Source organism: Meles meles, chromosome 15 (genome assembly GCF_922984935.1).
Source record: "Meles meles chromosome 15, mMelMel3.1 paternal haplotype, whole genome shotgun sequence".
In the NCBI taxonomy this organism is placed as follows: domain Eukaryota; kingdom Metazoa; phylum Chordata; class Mammalia; order Carnivora; family Mustelidae; genus Meles; species Meles meles.
Genome location: NC_060080.1, coordinates 15,560,376 through 15,576,719, shown reverse-complemented (window position 1 = coordinate 15,576,719; position 16,344 = coordinate 15,560,376).

Below are 16,344 nucleotides of genomic sequence, written 5' to 3'. Positions count from 1 at the left end.
GAGGAAGGGGCTGGCACCCCGCAGATGACTTACAAGAAGCACAGGAGGCTTTGGACGAGGCCTGCGGAGCTGACATGCTCTAGGCTGCAGGACTGAGCCGGGTAAACACCCCTCCAGGCCCCTCACTCTGGGACTGTGGCCTCAGCCCCGCAAATGCATCCTTGGGGGTGTGAAGAGCTGCAGAGCCAAGCCTCCAGAACCCATTGTTCTGGAAGTTCCAAAACAACCAAAACAAAGTCTGAACAATATGGGAGTGAGGAGAGAGGACGGAAAGGGCCAGTGGGGGCCTTTGTCCTGAGGCATCCAGACGCTTACAGTTTCCACATTAATGAGCTAGGAAACAGCTCTTTTTATGCCAGTAATAACAACCACCACCCTCTCCATGTTCTCATCAAATCCTGGCAAAAACCCAAGCCAGCCCAATGCGAGCATCCTGTTACAGAAATGAGGGGCTGGTGTTCCAAGAGGCCCATGACCTCCAGTATCAGGAACGCTGGAGCTGAGGCTCGAAACCAGTGCCCCCCAGCTTCTCTCCATCCAGCTCAGTTGGGCCAGCCACACCGGTCCAGGGACAGGATCAGCCGGGAGAAAACTGCCCGGTTCCCTTGAGTCTCCCAGCAACGTGAGCCGGAGAAGGAAGCAGATTTGTGAGCTGGCCAGGAGGCCAAGCTGACCCAGCACTGCCTGCCCCCAAGTGCCACTGTGTGAAGGCCAGGTGCCAGCCTGTCCCATCATCGACCTAGGCTGATGGGGTTCCCTGTCTATAGCCACACACTGTCCCGACCAGGCAGTACTCCATTCTTCCTGCTGGTGCCCTGGCCCTTGGGGGCCTGAGAATGAGGCCTCCCACATTCCCTCTCCCAGGCCAGCTCAGCCCTGCTCCCTGAGCCCCGTGCCCTGGGCGGTGGTAGAAGGAAGGTAGTGACGGATCAACCTCTTGTACACAATTAACAACTGACTTTATCTCTTCCAACCCTGTAAGATTTTCACGGGCTCCTATTTTAGCAGCAAAAGAAAAATCGCTGAACTCATAAATTGTGATTTTTCATACTCATCTATTTCTAAAGCTCATTGCTAGATAACTAAGAGCTTGTTCTTTGATTATGGCCATTTAGTAAAAGGAATTCTAACAGGCTTGCTCGAGTCTCACAAGCCTTGCGGTTTGCACCGAGAAGCTCTGTGCGACAGCACTTCCATCTGGCAGATGGCCTCCCTGGAATGCACTGAGAAGTCTGGAGAATGGAGACGTCAACAGAAGCACAATTAATCAGTGCAATTGTTTTCCCTGCTGTGAACAGGACGTTTCTCTGGATTTTTGAGGGCGACACACACGGCAAGGACCTGGCTTGGCATTCAAAACCAGATCGAGCGGCAGGCAGGCTTTGATTCCTGACATGGTCTTCTTGTTCACGTTCTGTCTCTGGCCAGTGCAGCAAAGCCCTCGGTCCTCCTTGCTCCAGTGGGGGCGAGAGTGCTGGGTCCCGCGAGCAGTCTGAAGTTAGTGGCTCCTACTGGAGGCTCTCTGGACTCTGGCTTTGGTAATTGTTATCTTTATGAGATAATTTCTTGGGTTTATAACTTGCAAACCAGATAAAGGGAAACCATTGAAGCCAAAATCTGAACAGGAAGGGGAATGCCAACAGCTCCTTACGGAGTTGAACTGCTGGGAGTCGTAGATCTGGTGAAGTCTCCAGAAACAGGCCATTGGAACTTCTGGTCTACCCTGAGCTAGTCCTTTCCACGGAACCTCTGAATCTTAGGTTTCTCAGTCTACAGAAGCCAACCCACCCTGCCAGCTGATGCGGGTTTCAGGGTTAACGTGAATGAGACAGGGGCTTTGGGGTCTCCCTTGAAAGAACATTTATAAAACACACCTCCTGGAAAGACCCAAGGCACTGTGGGGGGAGTGGGTGGGAGTGTCTCAAGGTTGAAGAGGAGAGGGTTTTTCTGTGGGAAAGATGGGGTGGGGGAAAGCCAGATGAGATCACACAGCTGCCGGCCTCTCTTCCGCAGGACCCCAGGGCCTGACTCCCGGGCCCCGAGTTGGCAGAAGTCCAGGGGCTTCAGCTGGCAGCACCTGAGACAAAGTCTCCCCTCTCTCAAGTTTGCGGGGGGGGGGTGTCCCAAACTTCCCCTCCCCCACACTCAGAGGGAAGGGCCTGATCACCCAGTTTCCAGCTGGTTAGAGGAAAATGTCCTTGGTGTTTTCACAACCTCATGCTGTCTCTCCTTGGAAGGAAACTAGAGTTCTAAATCGCAGGCGTGGAGGGAGGAGATGTGAGGAAATCGTTTCAAAGCCTTAGGGCTACACCAAGACCTGAATCAGGAGTCTTTGTAGCCCCAGGGCCTGGATCATGGGTGGCTTGGGGCAGTGACAGGGGATTGTGATAGGAACAGAAGTCATCAAAAAGCAGTTATATACACTGGTTACAGAATGGTAAGGCAGACGTTATTCAGGGGACTGTCCCAATAGGTACAGAGACCACAGCAGTGGGCTTCGGCAGTAGGGGAGAGAAACTGGGCTCACTCTGACTATAAGGAAAAGAGGGAATTATAGCCAAGCAGCAAGGGTACAGTGGGGATGGAAAAGTACTGAGAAGAAGCACCAGCGGTCAGGGGACTCTGGCTACGCCAACCTGACAGGATTCCCTCAGGAGGCCGGCCAGGGCAGCCACAAATCACCCGGGGAAGGGAGGGGGATGGGAACCCCATCAGATGTTGAGGGGGATCAGATATGGAGGAGGGGCATTCTAGATGAGCTGATTTAGCAGGATTCTTTCTGAACTGGACAATGCAGAGACAAACGTGGAAGCCCCAAACCAAGGCCTAGCTGAGAAGAGTGCTCCAGAGAGCCTGATGGGAGTTCCATCCCAGGGAGAATGTCGGTCGAAGGAAAATGGCCCAACCCGGAAATTTGGGTGCTTGGGGCTGGAAGGAGGCAGCCCAGATGGATAAGAACCTGATGGGGACCACATAAGAAGTTGGCCACAGAGTCAGGCCTGAGCCATGCTTCCCAGGCTCTCCCTAGGCCTCACGCTCCCCCTCCATCTCCCCACGGAACCAGCTTCAGGACCACTTCAGCCCAGGACACAGGGAGAAAAGAGCACTGGACGTGGACCCAGGAGTCCGGGTCTCAGGGCCAGTCCTGGCCTTATGAGCTCTGTGGCCTTCAAGATGACCAGACCCCAGGGAGCCTGAATTCCCCGGAAATACAGTGAAGATACATAATAAAGTGAGGCATGCGGCTTCTGCGAAGTGGTTGCAAGTCCCCAGCCCTGGTCCCCTCAGCTGCTCCCACCTACCATGAGATGTGCAGACAAGACAAAGTGACTCAGTGGTCTGAGGTCTGTCCCAGTGTCCCAGGAGTGGCCTCGGGGAGGCAGCGGGTTCTGTCTCAAGTTCATGAATCAATGTCTGCTGCCATTAGGGTCAGCCACCAGTTCGGCCTGGGGACCCAAGGCCTTCACGGGTTCACTGCCCCTGGGGCACTCAAGCCACCTTCAGAGAAAGCCTTTCTTGGGAAGGCCAGTGGGTATGGGTCCAGGGCAGGATCCCAGAAGCCTCTGTGGGCCAGGAGGAGGGTCCCGTGAGGCCTGGGAGGGCCAGAGGGGAGGAAGCAGGCTGGGAGGGTGTCTGCTGTCTTTCTCATCAGGGGGAGGTCCTGGGGGTTTGTGGGGCTCTGTTTTCTCCAGTCTGTGGCGCCAGTCTGAGTTTGGCAAATGACCCCTGGAGAGAACCAGGGCAATAAAGTTAGAATAGCTCAGGCACAGGAAAAAGGACACAAAGGCGAACAATGTGGGGAGTGTTCAGCAGGAAGAGAAGGGAACAGGGCCGGTGCTTCTGGGCAGGCCTAGGCTCCAGGAGTCTGAAAGTGCATGGGCAACCCCGAGGCTTGGGCAGTGCCAGGAGGGGAGGGGGCCTGTGCCCAGAGGTGGTAAAACACAGAGGGAGCAGAGGAAGAGGAAGGCCTGAGAAAAAGGGGTTTCTGGTGTGAAGGACTGAGGAAAAACCATCTCCAGAGTTGGGCCTTAGCTTTTATCTTTTTCTTTTTTAAGTAGCAGAGATTTCTGTCTGTTCAGACCTGCTGACTTTGCAAACATTGGGCCCCTGCTGCATGCAAGGTTTGGGCTATAAGGGAGTGAGTGAGGAAGAAGATGGGGTCCCTGCTTCTAGAACCTGAACCCGCCCTCCACCGGTGGCCTCAGGGCTCCTATCATGGCTCCGGTGAGCTCCGGTGAGCTGGGGTCTCTCATTCATTTCTGTGATCCTTCCTAGCCCTCCTGTGGCTCTTTAGGGTAAAATCTGAGCTCCCAGCCCGCATCCAAGACCTGTCCTGCCCTGCGGCCTACCTGGCATCACTACCCCCAGACTCGCTCATTCATAGAGTTACTACTCACTCCCAAGTTTCCAGGCCTTTGCTCTCCTTGCTCCCCTTTCTGAAACACCATTTCTTCTCTCCTTCCCCAGCAGAACCTTGACTGACCTCTAGGGACTCCGTTCAGGCATTGCCTCCACTGGGAAGCCCACCCTGCTTTCTCAGTTTGGGGAGCCCCCAAACACCCACCAGAGCAAGCCCGGCATCACCGTAAGGTGATGAGACTTTCACCATCTCTCTCCTACCGTCCTCAGCTCCTTGAGGCCACAGGGAGCCTCTTGTGTCTTTATCCCCCCGAGACCAAGCCGGCCTTGCTGAAAGCAGGTGTCCAGAGGGTGTTTCCAGGTAAGTGAGCCAAAGAGCTCAGGGTCAGTGACCTGCGGGGGATCTCTTGGAGGCGGTGGAAGTGAAGAAGGTATTTCTTCTGTTCTGGGGGTCTATAAAGTTGGAAACGAGCGTACCTCAATAGTTATGACGTAATGCTTTCAAATGGAAGCGGGACCCCCGATTCCAGTATCTCAGCCAGCAAAGAGGGAGAAAGCTCCCTTTTCTAACGCCGCCCTCCGGGGCAGGTGCTGGGGGTAAGAGGCCCAGCTCTGGGGCGTCAAGAGCCCTGGTGGGGTTTGTGGCCACGGAGCAGCTGTGCGGGACTGCTTCAGGGGGAGGCAGCCCCTCTTGTAAGGGACCCAATTTTGGTTTGCCTCCCTCATGCTGAGGCCAGAAAGCCAGGGCAGGGGTCGGGGCCCGGACATAGCTCCTCCTGAAGGACGGGGCTGAGGGTCCTGACCTCAGGGAGGAGGACTGTAAGGGGCGGGGGGCAGTACCTCTTGTCAGCAATTCCTGAAAGGAGAGAGAAGGAGAAGTGGGGAGCAGGGCAAGACTCAGGACTGTGTGGGACGCAGCTTCATGGCTGCTTTAGAGCTCGGCCCCCTGTCTGGCCTGTGACCTGAGGGCCCCAGGGCCCACCCGCAGGGGCAGAGCTGAGCCAGCGGCTGGGAGACAGTGAACGTTCCCCAGGGTCAGTGCACTCAGGAAGGGCCTTAGGGACCTGTGGGGCTGGTGGCCAGGAGTGGCACACTCAGTGGACTGAGGGCCAGGTGGCTAAGTAAAATAGAAGTTAAATCTGAATTTCAGATAAATGAATATTTTTTTTTTAGTTTAAGTATGTCCCAAATATTGCATAGAATGTAGACTAAAAAAAGTATTTGTTCATTTGAAATTCAAATGTAGCTGCACAGTCACGTATTTTTATTTGCCATATAGGGCCATTCTACTTAGGGGTCAGCCAGGCCCACAGACCCCATAACAATAAAACGTTTCAAAAACAAACACCACCCCCGGCGGCTTGCACAGAAAAACAAAACGTGTAACTTCCTGAGAACACGTTATTGTCTGAAGGTGGAAGTCTGTGATTTTGAAGGAAAAAACAGTTTTCTGCTGAGGAAGAGTGAGTCACGGGCAAACTGAAAATGTGTCTCTGGCTTTTTGGGGTAGGGGGGATACTGACCCCCTTTCTCCCTCCTTTGCGTATTCACTCATGCTGCTGCCTTGGGCAAGGCCCAGTTGGCCTGGGTGGGCTGGGCTGGGGCCAGACTCTCAGTTTACCAGGAACCCTACCAATAATCCCACTCCGGGCCCCACTGGGTCCCTGAGGTGCCTCCTGACTGCTGACCCCATGGCGGGGTTCCCTCTCCCAACCCCTGGACCAGCTCTGCCTGTACCCTTCGGAAGTGGGCACCAGAGTCCTTGGGTCACAGGCCAAACCCGGGGCCAAGCTTTAGAGCAGCAGGAAGGCCTCTTGGGCAGCAGAGAGGCCCTGAGGCAGATGCAGGGAGGGTGCGGTGTGTCCACAGGCGGTCTCAGCCCTGAGCTCTGGGGCTCAGAGCTAGGAGAGGCTGCCTGGCCTGGTTCCCCGTCAGGAGGGGCTCTAAGGGAGAGGCACCTGCGGCTATGCATTCCGACCCGTGGTCCAGCTCGGCGCTCTGTCTGTCCACTGAGTGTAGAATGGATGTCGCCTTGGCAAGTGCGCAGCCTGGGCCCTGGGCACAGGCAGACATGTGTGCAGGCTGGTTAGGCCATGACCTGGCCCCGGAGCCTCCTGGGGTAATGTGTGCCTCTGCCCCCAGTCTGGTCTGCATGAGCAGCAGGGGGCCCGCACTCCTCAGCTCACAACCCCGAGAGGGCACCCATCTCACCCAGAATGAGCACGGAGGCCCAGCAACGGCCGACCCTCACTCTGGCCCCTCATCGCTTCCAGCATCAGCTCTACGAGCCCCGCCCCGCCCTTGAGGACGTTGCTCTTGCCAGGCCCTGAGCAAGCAGGACTTCGTCCTTGCTCCCTTTTTCTGGAATGCTCTTCCCCCCAGCAAGGCGCACCTCCTTCAAATCTTCACTCAAACTTCTCCCCTTCAGACCTCCTGACCACACTGACCCGATCACGGCCCCCTCCCACCGCCCAGCACTCCCCTCTCTTTCTGCTGAGTGTAGCTCATGCTCTGTAACTCCCTTAGGTCTGGCCTCATTGTCCATCCCCCTCACTAGCACACACGCCTGTGAGGCAGGATTCACACCTGCTCCTGGGACTGTCAGGGTTCCCTGCAGGTGTGTGTGTGGCGGGGGGGGGGGGGGGTTCCTGGGGGAACAGGGGAGGTGGGGCCTGGATGTGTCAGTGCCCAGGGAGCCTCCACAGTGGGCGGGGGGACCCAGATGCATCCTCGGGGTAGAGTCCCGCCTCCTGGGGACAATCCATACGAGTTCCCAGTTCTCCCTCTTCTTCTCGAAGGTGCTGTGAACTTGGGGCCAGGTCCCCCTGTCATGGAAGGGATGCTGACATTCCTAGGAGGGAAACCTGGGCTCCCCCCGCCCCGGGGGACAGAATGAGAGGGCAGGGTCACAGGTCAGGGATGGGCCTTTCTAACTTGGGGTCGATTGTCCAGACACATGACACAAAGCCAGCCTGCCCCTCTGCAGGAGGCCGTCTGGCCCACGACATTCCAGGCATTCTTTGGGGTCCTTGCGTGGCCGAAGTCTGTGTCTGGGGGGGAAGTAAGGCTTTGTGCAGTGAGGAAGTGTCTGACTACAGACCCCTTTGTTTGACTGCCAGCACGGCCTGGCTTCCCTGGGGCCCCCTAGTCCGGGCCAGCTGAGCAGCTGGGGTGAGGGCAGGGGTGGGACAGAGGTCCCGGGGCTAGTGCCCCGCTGGTGCCCCCTGCTGCCCTGCAGGCACACAGCCCTCCCCGGGGTCCTGGCTGCCCAGCACCATTCAAGCCTGGCCTCAGGCCGTCCTGTAGGCGTGGGGTTGAGGGCTCGAAGCTTCTGCCTCTCATTGCGGAAGTAGCACTTTAAGCGGGATGCAGTTTGGCCTATTGAGAAAACTCAAACCCGGGGGCCATCCACATGGGTTTGAATCCCAGCATCTCTGCTTAATGAGGAGGTGGCCTTCTCCCAGTCACATCAGCTCTCCAAATCTTGGCTTTCCCATCTGTGAAATGGGCTAGTAATATGCACTGGAAAATGCAAATGGAGAGGTGCTTTCTGGCACATACACCCAATCATTGTGAATCCATGGTGTCAGGAGGCTCTGAGAGGGAGAGGGGACTGGAGAAACGCAAGCCTTGTCATCAGGGGCTGGCGGGGGTGGGGGTGGGGCAGCCAGGCTTCCGGGAAGAGGAGAGGGAGATCTGGAACAGCCCTCACTGGCTCCCAGCTGCAAGCTAAGGGAGATGCCCCAAGGCCAGGGTGCGGGTGTGCTTAGCGGGGAGCCCCCTCCACCTCACCGTCCGGAACATCCTGCATGGCCCAGTGTGACTTCAACATCTCCCAGGGCCTTGGAGCTCAGGCAGCAGGGGCAGAAATGTGGGGAGCTGCTGGGGTGTCCTGGGCTGTTTACAGCCGCCTCAGGAAGGGCTCCCTAAGGGGGAGATTCTGGTCAGCGGTGGGTAAGGCAGAGCTGCTGAGCGTCCCGTCCTGGGCAACAGGTCGTGTCCAGCCCCGAGGGCTCGGAGCTCCTAGAGGAGATGTGCTAGTTGTGTGACCTTGACAAGCTCATGAAGCTCTTTCTTCGTCAGGGAAATAACATCCTCAAAACCAGGGTGCCAAGTGGCGATGCCAGGGAAATCGCTAGCCCGAGCTTCTGTCTACGGGTGATGGCTGTTCCCACAAAAGCCTTGGCCTGTGTGCCTGGCTCAGCCTCCAGAGTGCCGTGCGGCCCCAGCCGGTCTCTGGCTCTCTCCGGGCTGCCCATCGTTCCTCTGTATCCTGAGAAGAGTGACAGAACTTCCTGCCCTGACCTGCTTGGCGACCTTGGATTGTCCCAGGAGGGTCTTGTTTAGCACGGGTGGAGCAAGGTGGGAGGTCCCACCTTCATCCTCCAGCGCCAGAACTGCTGCTGGTAGGGGATGCTGCGGGGCTGCTGGGAGTGTCCCTCGGGGCGTGGCTGGCCCGCCCGCGGCACAGAGCAGGTGCCCACTGCTGCCCTTTCTGGGTGCATCTCAGGCAGCAGATGTCAAGCTCCAGAGGCCGCCTCCTGAGCACGCCTGGGTCAGGTGTGGTATGGGCAGGGAGGTACCCTCTGCCAAGATCAGTGATTATGGAGATGGCGCCGGTGGGGGCCAGGGTGTTTGGAGGGATCCCTAGACCGTGTGGCAAGTGAACAGGAGTGGCAGGGAGAGGTGGCCTTGGAAAGGTCTGGGTAGCTTGGTGGAGGCGCAGTCTGGCAGGGCTGAGAGCAAGCTGCCCACCAGAGAGGCGGGTCACAGGGGAGCACGCAGGATTTTTAGGCCACTAGTGTTCAGGACCCTGGGCTGGTGTGGCCTTGACCCCGCTTTAAGCAGCTGGCACGGATGCCTCCCTGTTGGCCAGCTGAGCTGGTGGGAGAGGCCCGCTCTTCCTCTGGTGTGAAGGCTCCAAAGCGAGCGCCTGTCCGTGGCGGGACACTGCAGCCCAGTGTTCTCCCACAGAGAGCGTTGGCTGCTGCTGGGAGGACGGGAGAGCGCCAGAGGCAGAGTAAGCTCCAGGCAGGACAAGGCGTGGACAGAGGCTGGGCCCACTGCCATCCCTGTCCTGAGCCCCCAGGGAGCAGGAGGGAGCTCTGATGGACAGGACACAAGGTTCCACGTCTCTGCTCCGGGGTAGCAAGTTGGAACAGAGCAGGACGTGCCTTGGGATGTGCTGAACTTCAGCAACTATTTCGTGGAACCCCTGATGGACTTGGCCTTCTAGATCTGAGGTCTCAAATGGAAATGTGCATGTGACTGACCCGGAGGGCCCAATACAGATTCCTGAGCCTGAGTCCCAGAGCTTCTGAGCAAGCGGGTCTGGGGGTAGCGTCCAAGACTCTGCATCTGCCTGCCGCTCCCACTGAGCCGGGGCCAATATTCCCGACACCCCCAACCGCTCAAAGCAGGACCGTCGATAGAGCTTTGCTGCTCCAGGTGCTGGGCTCAGCCCAACGGCTCGTCCGAGATGCAGAACCTGCCGCTCTGCCAACCTCGGAGGCCAAGTCTGCATTTTAATAAAGAATCCAGGTGATTCCGGGTGCCTGGGTGGTTCAGTGGGTTACGTGTCTGCGGCACAGGTCATGATCCCACAGTCCTGGGATCAAGGCCCACATCGGGACCACTTCTCCCTCTGCCCCTGCTCCCACTCGTTCTCTCAATCTCTCACTCAAATAAGTGAATAAAATCTTTTTTTTTTAAAGATTTTATTTATTTATTTGAAAGACAGATCACAAGTAGGCAGAGAAACAGGCAGAGAGAGAGGGAAGCAGGCTCCCTGCTGAGCAGAGACCCTGATGCGGGGCTTGATCTCAGGACTCTGAGATCATGACCTGAGCTGAAGGCAGAGGCTTAACCCACTGAGCCACGCAGGCACCCCAGTAAATAAAATCTTAAAAAAAAAAAATCCAGATGATCCCGAGGCTCCTTCAAATTCACCGTCCACCAGCAGCACCGTCCACCAGGACTCTCTGTGCCGATGAAAACGCTCTCTGCTTGCACTGCCTGATACCACGGACTGTAGCCCCACAGGGCAGCCAAACACTTGAAATGTGAGCAGGACAAGTCGAAAGCAGGATTTTTAATTTTATTTCTTTAGTTAATTTAAATTTAAATAACTACAGGTGGCCAGTGGTTTCCGTGGGTCAGCGCAGATCCAGAGTGACCCAGCTCAGAGTGCCCCTGTGGGTTGACCTTGCGTAGGTCCAGAGAGGGAGAAGGTTCGGAGAGAGATCAGAACCCGCTTGGAGTCAGGGGCATGGTGAGACAAGCACAACTCCCCTGGGCTCTGAGGTCAATGTTTTCTCCTCTGCATAGAGTTGCCACCAGGCGCATGGGCCCTGGCCCTGCCTCTCTCTCCACCCGCGCCGGATGTTACCACTGTATGGACTGAGAGCTTCGAGGAATTTCAGGAGGCAGCCGGGTGCTAACACTAAGCTTGGCGGTTGAGAGCCTAGCGATGTGTCCACGGATACAACGAACAGTGCCGGTGTAGCTGTGGAGACTGGCCAGCTGGGAATGGGCGCATGGCGGGCTGTGCACCATCACGGACACGCAGCCTACGACACACTCAAGGGCAGTGGACTTGGGCTAGAGACCATGTTCAGCATTCGCCGTTGTAAGTAAGCAAGGTGAAATGAAATCGTAGGGGTGAAGCCCGGATCTGATGGGATTAGTGTCCTTACCTGAAGACGCCCCAGAGAACTCGCGGGCTCTCTCTGCACCCCTTGAGGATACAGTGAGCAAGTGGGTATCTGCAAGCCGGGAAGAGAGCCCCTACCAGAAACCCGCCCGCCAGACCTTGTGCCGGGCCTGCAAAACGGTGAGGAAATGAACCGTGGCTAAGCCACGCAGTCTGTGGTGTTTCGGTATGGAAGCCCGAGCAGACCAAACACAGGGAAATTGGTTTGACTTCAAAAGCTAGAGGAGAAGAAGATATTTCTAATAAAAATAAATAAAAGCTAGAGGAGAACCAGCTACATCTCATAGGCATTGTTGTCTACTCCTCCAGGAAGCACCCCGGGAAGAACCTGGGACAGAGCCCACCCTTCCACTCCACAGTGCAGCAGCGACTGGGGGTGGAGGGGACCCCCTGGAACTCTAACTCCATAGCTGAGAACTCTGCAAGACTCAAAAAGGAGTTGGGGACCTGATCCTTAGCAATGGCAAGGGTTACCAGTGTGTGGGACAGGGAACTTTCTAGGGGAGCACGAGAGATTTCAAAGGCAGGGCTGTCATCTTCCTGGAAGGGAGAGAGAGATGGGGAGAGGAATGAGGAAGGGCTGCCGAGAACTCTGAGATTTGGACCCGAGCAGGTTTGGCCTCAAAGCCCATAGTGCCCCCCCAATCGCCCAAACTCTGAGAGCCTTGTGGGCCCCACTAAAGAGACTGGATTTGGTGCCACAGGCCTGGGGTTTGAAGAATTGCAGACAAGCAGGTTTCTGTGATAACGTTAATATTTCAGAAAGATCACTCAACTGTTTGGATGGTAGACTGTGGGAGAAACTAGGGGTAGAGGACCAATTAAGAGGCAACAGGTGAGGGGGACGCCTGGGTGGCTCAGTGGGTTAAGCCTCTGCCTTCAGCTCAGGTCATGATCTCAAGGTCCTGGGATCGAGTCCTGCATCGGGCTCTCTGCTGGGCAGGAAGACTTCTTCCTCCTCTCTCTGCCTACTTGTGATCTCTCTGTGTCAAATAAATAAATAACATACTTAAAAAAAAGAGGCAGCAGGTGAAAAGTTCAAGGGCTTAGATAGGGTCATTGGCGATGGGGTAGAGAGGAGAAAACAGAATAGAGATCTGAAGGAGATGGAATTAGAACCAATCCCAGAATTCCAGAACTCGTGGAACTCCATAGGAGGCATGGAGGAGGTAGGAAGGGAGGCGGAGAGCAGAGCTAAAGGTGGCCCCTCGGATGTAGCTCGGACTCTGGTACCAATGGCACAGAGTTGGAGGCCTCTGGGCAGGGCCGGAGCTGGAGCCCCACAGAGCGCGCGGGCAGGGGACCCCACTGCAGTGCACACCTGTTCTCTTTAACAGGGCTCACTGGGGTTCCCAGGGCCATGCCCGTAGTAAAGGGTGATGTTGTGCAGGCCGACCACAGTCCTGAGCACCTCTGTGTTCCATGTGCGCCCGTGTCTGCCACTTCCAAAGACCCAGGGAGGCGCCCCCTCCCCATGCCCTTGGCTGCCCCAGGGCTGCCTGGTGCCAACTCCTCCAGAGGCCGGAAGGAGGGAGGAATGAGGCCAACGCAGGGAGTCCTGGCAGCACAAGGTCTGCCCTGCAGAAGCCTCCACGTGCAGTGAAAGAGGCTCTCCATACACGAGTAGACTATTTCTGGAACAGAGAAAGAGCAAAGTGGTGGGGTGTTGAGGATCAAAGGAGGGACAGGCCCGGTTACCAGCAGCCCCAACGGGACCGATGGCTGGAGAGCAGGCCGGCCAGGACCCCGGAAGTGGCTCTGGTCCCTGTCGGGGGGGCCTACACCAGGGCCACATCTGCCCCCCTCCGGTGGACTGCCTGCGAGGTGGTGAGCTCCCCGTCAGGCTGGGAGCCCAGGCTAGGCCTGGAGAGCAGCTGTGAGAGAGACTGCAGAGGAGCTCCCAGCCTTAGAAAGAGGGCAGGACAAAACCTCTCACCCCTTATTTTCCCAGACTGGATCACCCTATGAACCTCATTTCTCCAGAGGAGCTGGGTAGCAGTTTCTACTTTTCACACGGATTCACCATCCTTGGGATCCCTCCTTTCCTATCCCAGCACCCCCATCCCTGCCCATCAACAATAATGTTCACATACAATTACCCACAGGTGTCCCTGCCAGGTGAGGCCTGCTGCTTAGTGGTTCCACAGGCCGGTGCTTCCAGAACCCTGAAGGGTGTTAAGAATGACTTGGGGATCAGATCCAGCTGGTCCAGGGGAGGACCTGAGGCTCTGTGTTTACAGCAAGCTCCCAGGTGTAGCTGCTCCTGGTCTTGGGGGGGGGACCACCCATGCGGAAACAAGGCTATAAATGCCGGTGAGAGCCGGCAGGATTCTCTGACGGAGGTTGGTGGTGGGGAGGGATGGCTACGCAGACTCTAGTGCGAGAGTCTCACAAGGAAGGACTCTATCTAGAGCAGACCTAATTCCCCGCCACTCTCCACCTTGGGGGCCAATCCTAGTCTCCCCTGCTTGAGAAGCATGGACTTGCTCTAGGAAGATAGCTTCATCATGACTTTGTGTGACCTCCCCCCAATCCCTGCTGTCCCCGGGGAACTGCTTCTGCCTGAGGGGGCTCTTTACTCCATCTGTGAGGTGGCCGGGGCCACCAGGGGCCAGCCCAGCCGGGATTCTGAACAGAGAAGCTTTCTTCCTCCCCACCCCCAGCTGGCTGGTAGCCGAAGGCAGCACAGTGCTGGGCCCTCCACTGGGAAACGACAGGCCTCAGCCTCGATCCTTCCCCCTCTAGGCCTCAGTTTCCCCATCTATAATTGGAAGGGGGGGTGAATGAAGGCTCTGTTAGAGGCGGCTCTGCCTCTCCCAGTTCAGGCTTGTGGGGCTCCGAGGAGGGGGCCTTGCAGGGGAGGGGGCTACAGGAAGTGGCTGGGGAAGTCGGGGCAGGGCACGCTGGCTCCGTCAAGGCTGCACACGCCTTTGCAGGCTCTCTCTGTACGAAGGTTCTCGGGTATTTTTAGGAAGGTTGGCGCCTCTTGGGCTGTGATTCATGAATGCAGCTGACAGAGATCGGCATCTTTTGAAATTACAGTAGGAAGCTGAGAAGTTTCCCTGGTGCTGCTGCGTGTGTCGGTGGAAAGAGCAGGGGTCACGGTCCTGGTGTTTCTACCTGGAGCTGTGGGAGTGGGGAGAGTAGAGGGGCCCGGGGAGTCAAAGAAGGACCTTGGTTTAGAGCCGCTCCCAGCCTAGCATGGAGAGAAAACCAAGAAAACAAATAACGGGGCACCTGGGTGGCTCAGCGTTTGGCTCAGGTCGTGATCCCAGGGTCCTGGGATTGAGCTCAGGTTCCCTGCTTAGTGCGGAGTCCGCTTCTCCCTCTGCCTCTCCCTTCCACTCATGCTGCCTCTGGCTCCTCACTCTCAAATAAAATCTTAAAAAAAAAAAAAATGGGCGTCTGGGTGGCTCAGTTGGTTAAGCATCTGCCTTCGGCTCAGGTCATGATCCTGGGATCAAGCCCCTTATGGGGCTCCCTGCTCAGTGGGGAGTCTGCTGCTCCCCCTCCCTCTGCTGCTCCCCCTGCTTCTGCTTTCTCTGTCAAAATCTGAAGTAAGAAAGGGAGGGAGGAAAAAAAGGCAATTCTACCACAGTGAGCTTAGTGGGACGTTAAGCGCAAACACCGCTGTGGGGGGGGGAGCAGGGGCGGGAAGCTGCGGGCCTGTGAGTGGCCACAGCTGGATTTCAGGCTGGGGTGGGGCGTGTCGGGAATGGGCATCGGTACCGGAGAGCGCGGGGCATGGGAAACACTGGCAGAGGCCTGAGGCATTGGGCTGCGGAGAAGGAAGAGAGGAGGCCACATTAGAAAGCAGGAACCGTATCCCACAGGCGGGGGGGTTTTAAGTACAGGAGAAACACCATCCGCTTTCTGGGCCGCTTCAAGGTAAATGTGGAGGACGGATTCCAGTCGGAGGCTCAAGCTAGGCCTTCTCAGTTTTACAAGGAAGAAAGGGGCTGTTCAAACCCTCCTGCCTGCCCACTTCCTAAGCTTTGTGGATGTGGTAGGACGCTGTGCAGACCACTGGGCACGCCGAAGTGAGTGCATGCTTGTGTCGATGTGTGCTGGGAGTGTGTCAGACTGGAAGGGTGCGTATCCGCGGACAGAAGTGGGAGGCAATTCTCCAGAGTTCAGGTTTCTGTACGCCTTGCAAAGTGGGCGCCAATACCCTTTGTTCTGGATTATAATTCTTTAAGATTTATTTTAGTGAGGAAGAGGCATAAGGGCGAGGGAGAGGGACTCCCAAGCAGACTCCCTGCTGAGCGCGGAGCCCCATGTGGGGCTTGATCCCACAACCCCGAAATCATGACCCGAGCAAAAACCAGGAGTCCGACGCTCAACCCATTGCATCATCCAGGAGCCCCCACTTTCTCTTCAAGGATGTCGTAGCGCAAACAGCCTTGGTAGAATTCACCTCTCCCCCCTGAGCAGAGAGCAGACACATGTGCTTACTCGAAGTCGCCGGTGTCCTAAGCTCCGTGTTCCTCCTGCTAGTCAACCCGTTGCGTGTGGGGCGTCCTCTGATCCTCCTTGCGTCACCCTGGGGGAACTAGGGCTCCGAGCCCCGGCACCAAAGTGCTGTCACTCTGGCGACTGGGATCACTGTTAGAAGTAAACTGTCCTGCCTCCCTGACTCCGGAAGCTTGTGTTTCCTGCCGGCATCCACGCCGAACCACGGCGGGCTAACCGCGCGCCTGCTAGCAGAGACCATCCCGGACCTTTCCGTTATTGACCAGATGTTTGTAAATATGTGTGTTGCAGTGAGTCTGGCTTTGGCCACATTTGTCTGGACATGAGAGAACTAGAAAGCTGTGGTATCTCTGGGGAAGGGGGTTTCCAGATTGGGAAACCAGCCTTTGGGTGCTGCAGTCTGCACGGGAAAATGCTGAGTGTATACTTAATATGGGCTGCTCCAGCCCTCACTGAACCATAGGAAGGAGATGGAGATTTAACATGGAGAGACAGATGCCCCCTCCTCCACCCACCCACCTACCCACCTGCCGCCTGGGCTTCTGGGCTCCCTGAGGGAGTGCTGCATTTCCCTGGGACGGCTGCTGAAAGGAGGGGGGCCCCTGCCTTGTGGGACAGGTTCTTTCTCCCTACCCCATTCAACCTCACTGACCTCTGCGATCTCCAGAAACACCTGGCCCACCCAGGCCAATTAAATCAGACTCTGGGCCAGAAGCCCCAGTACAATCTTTAAAAATCTCCCTGGGTATCTCTTCTCTAGCAGCTAAGCCAGAGCACCTGTCCTGGAAGGTGCGTATTAG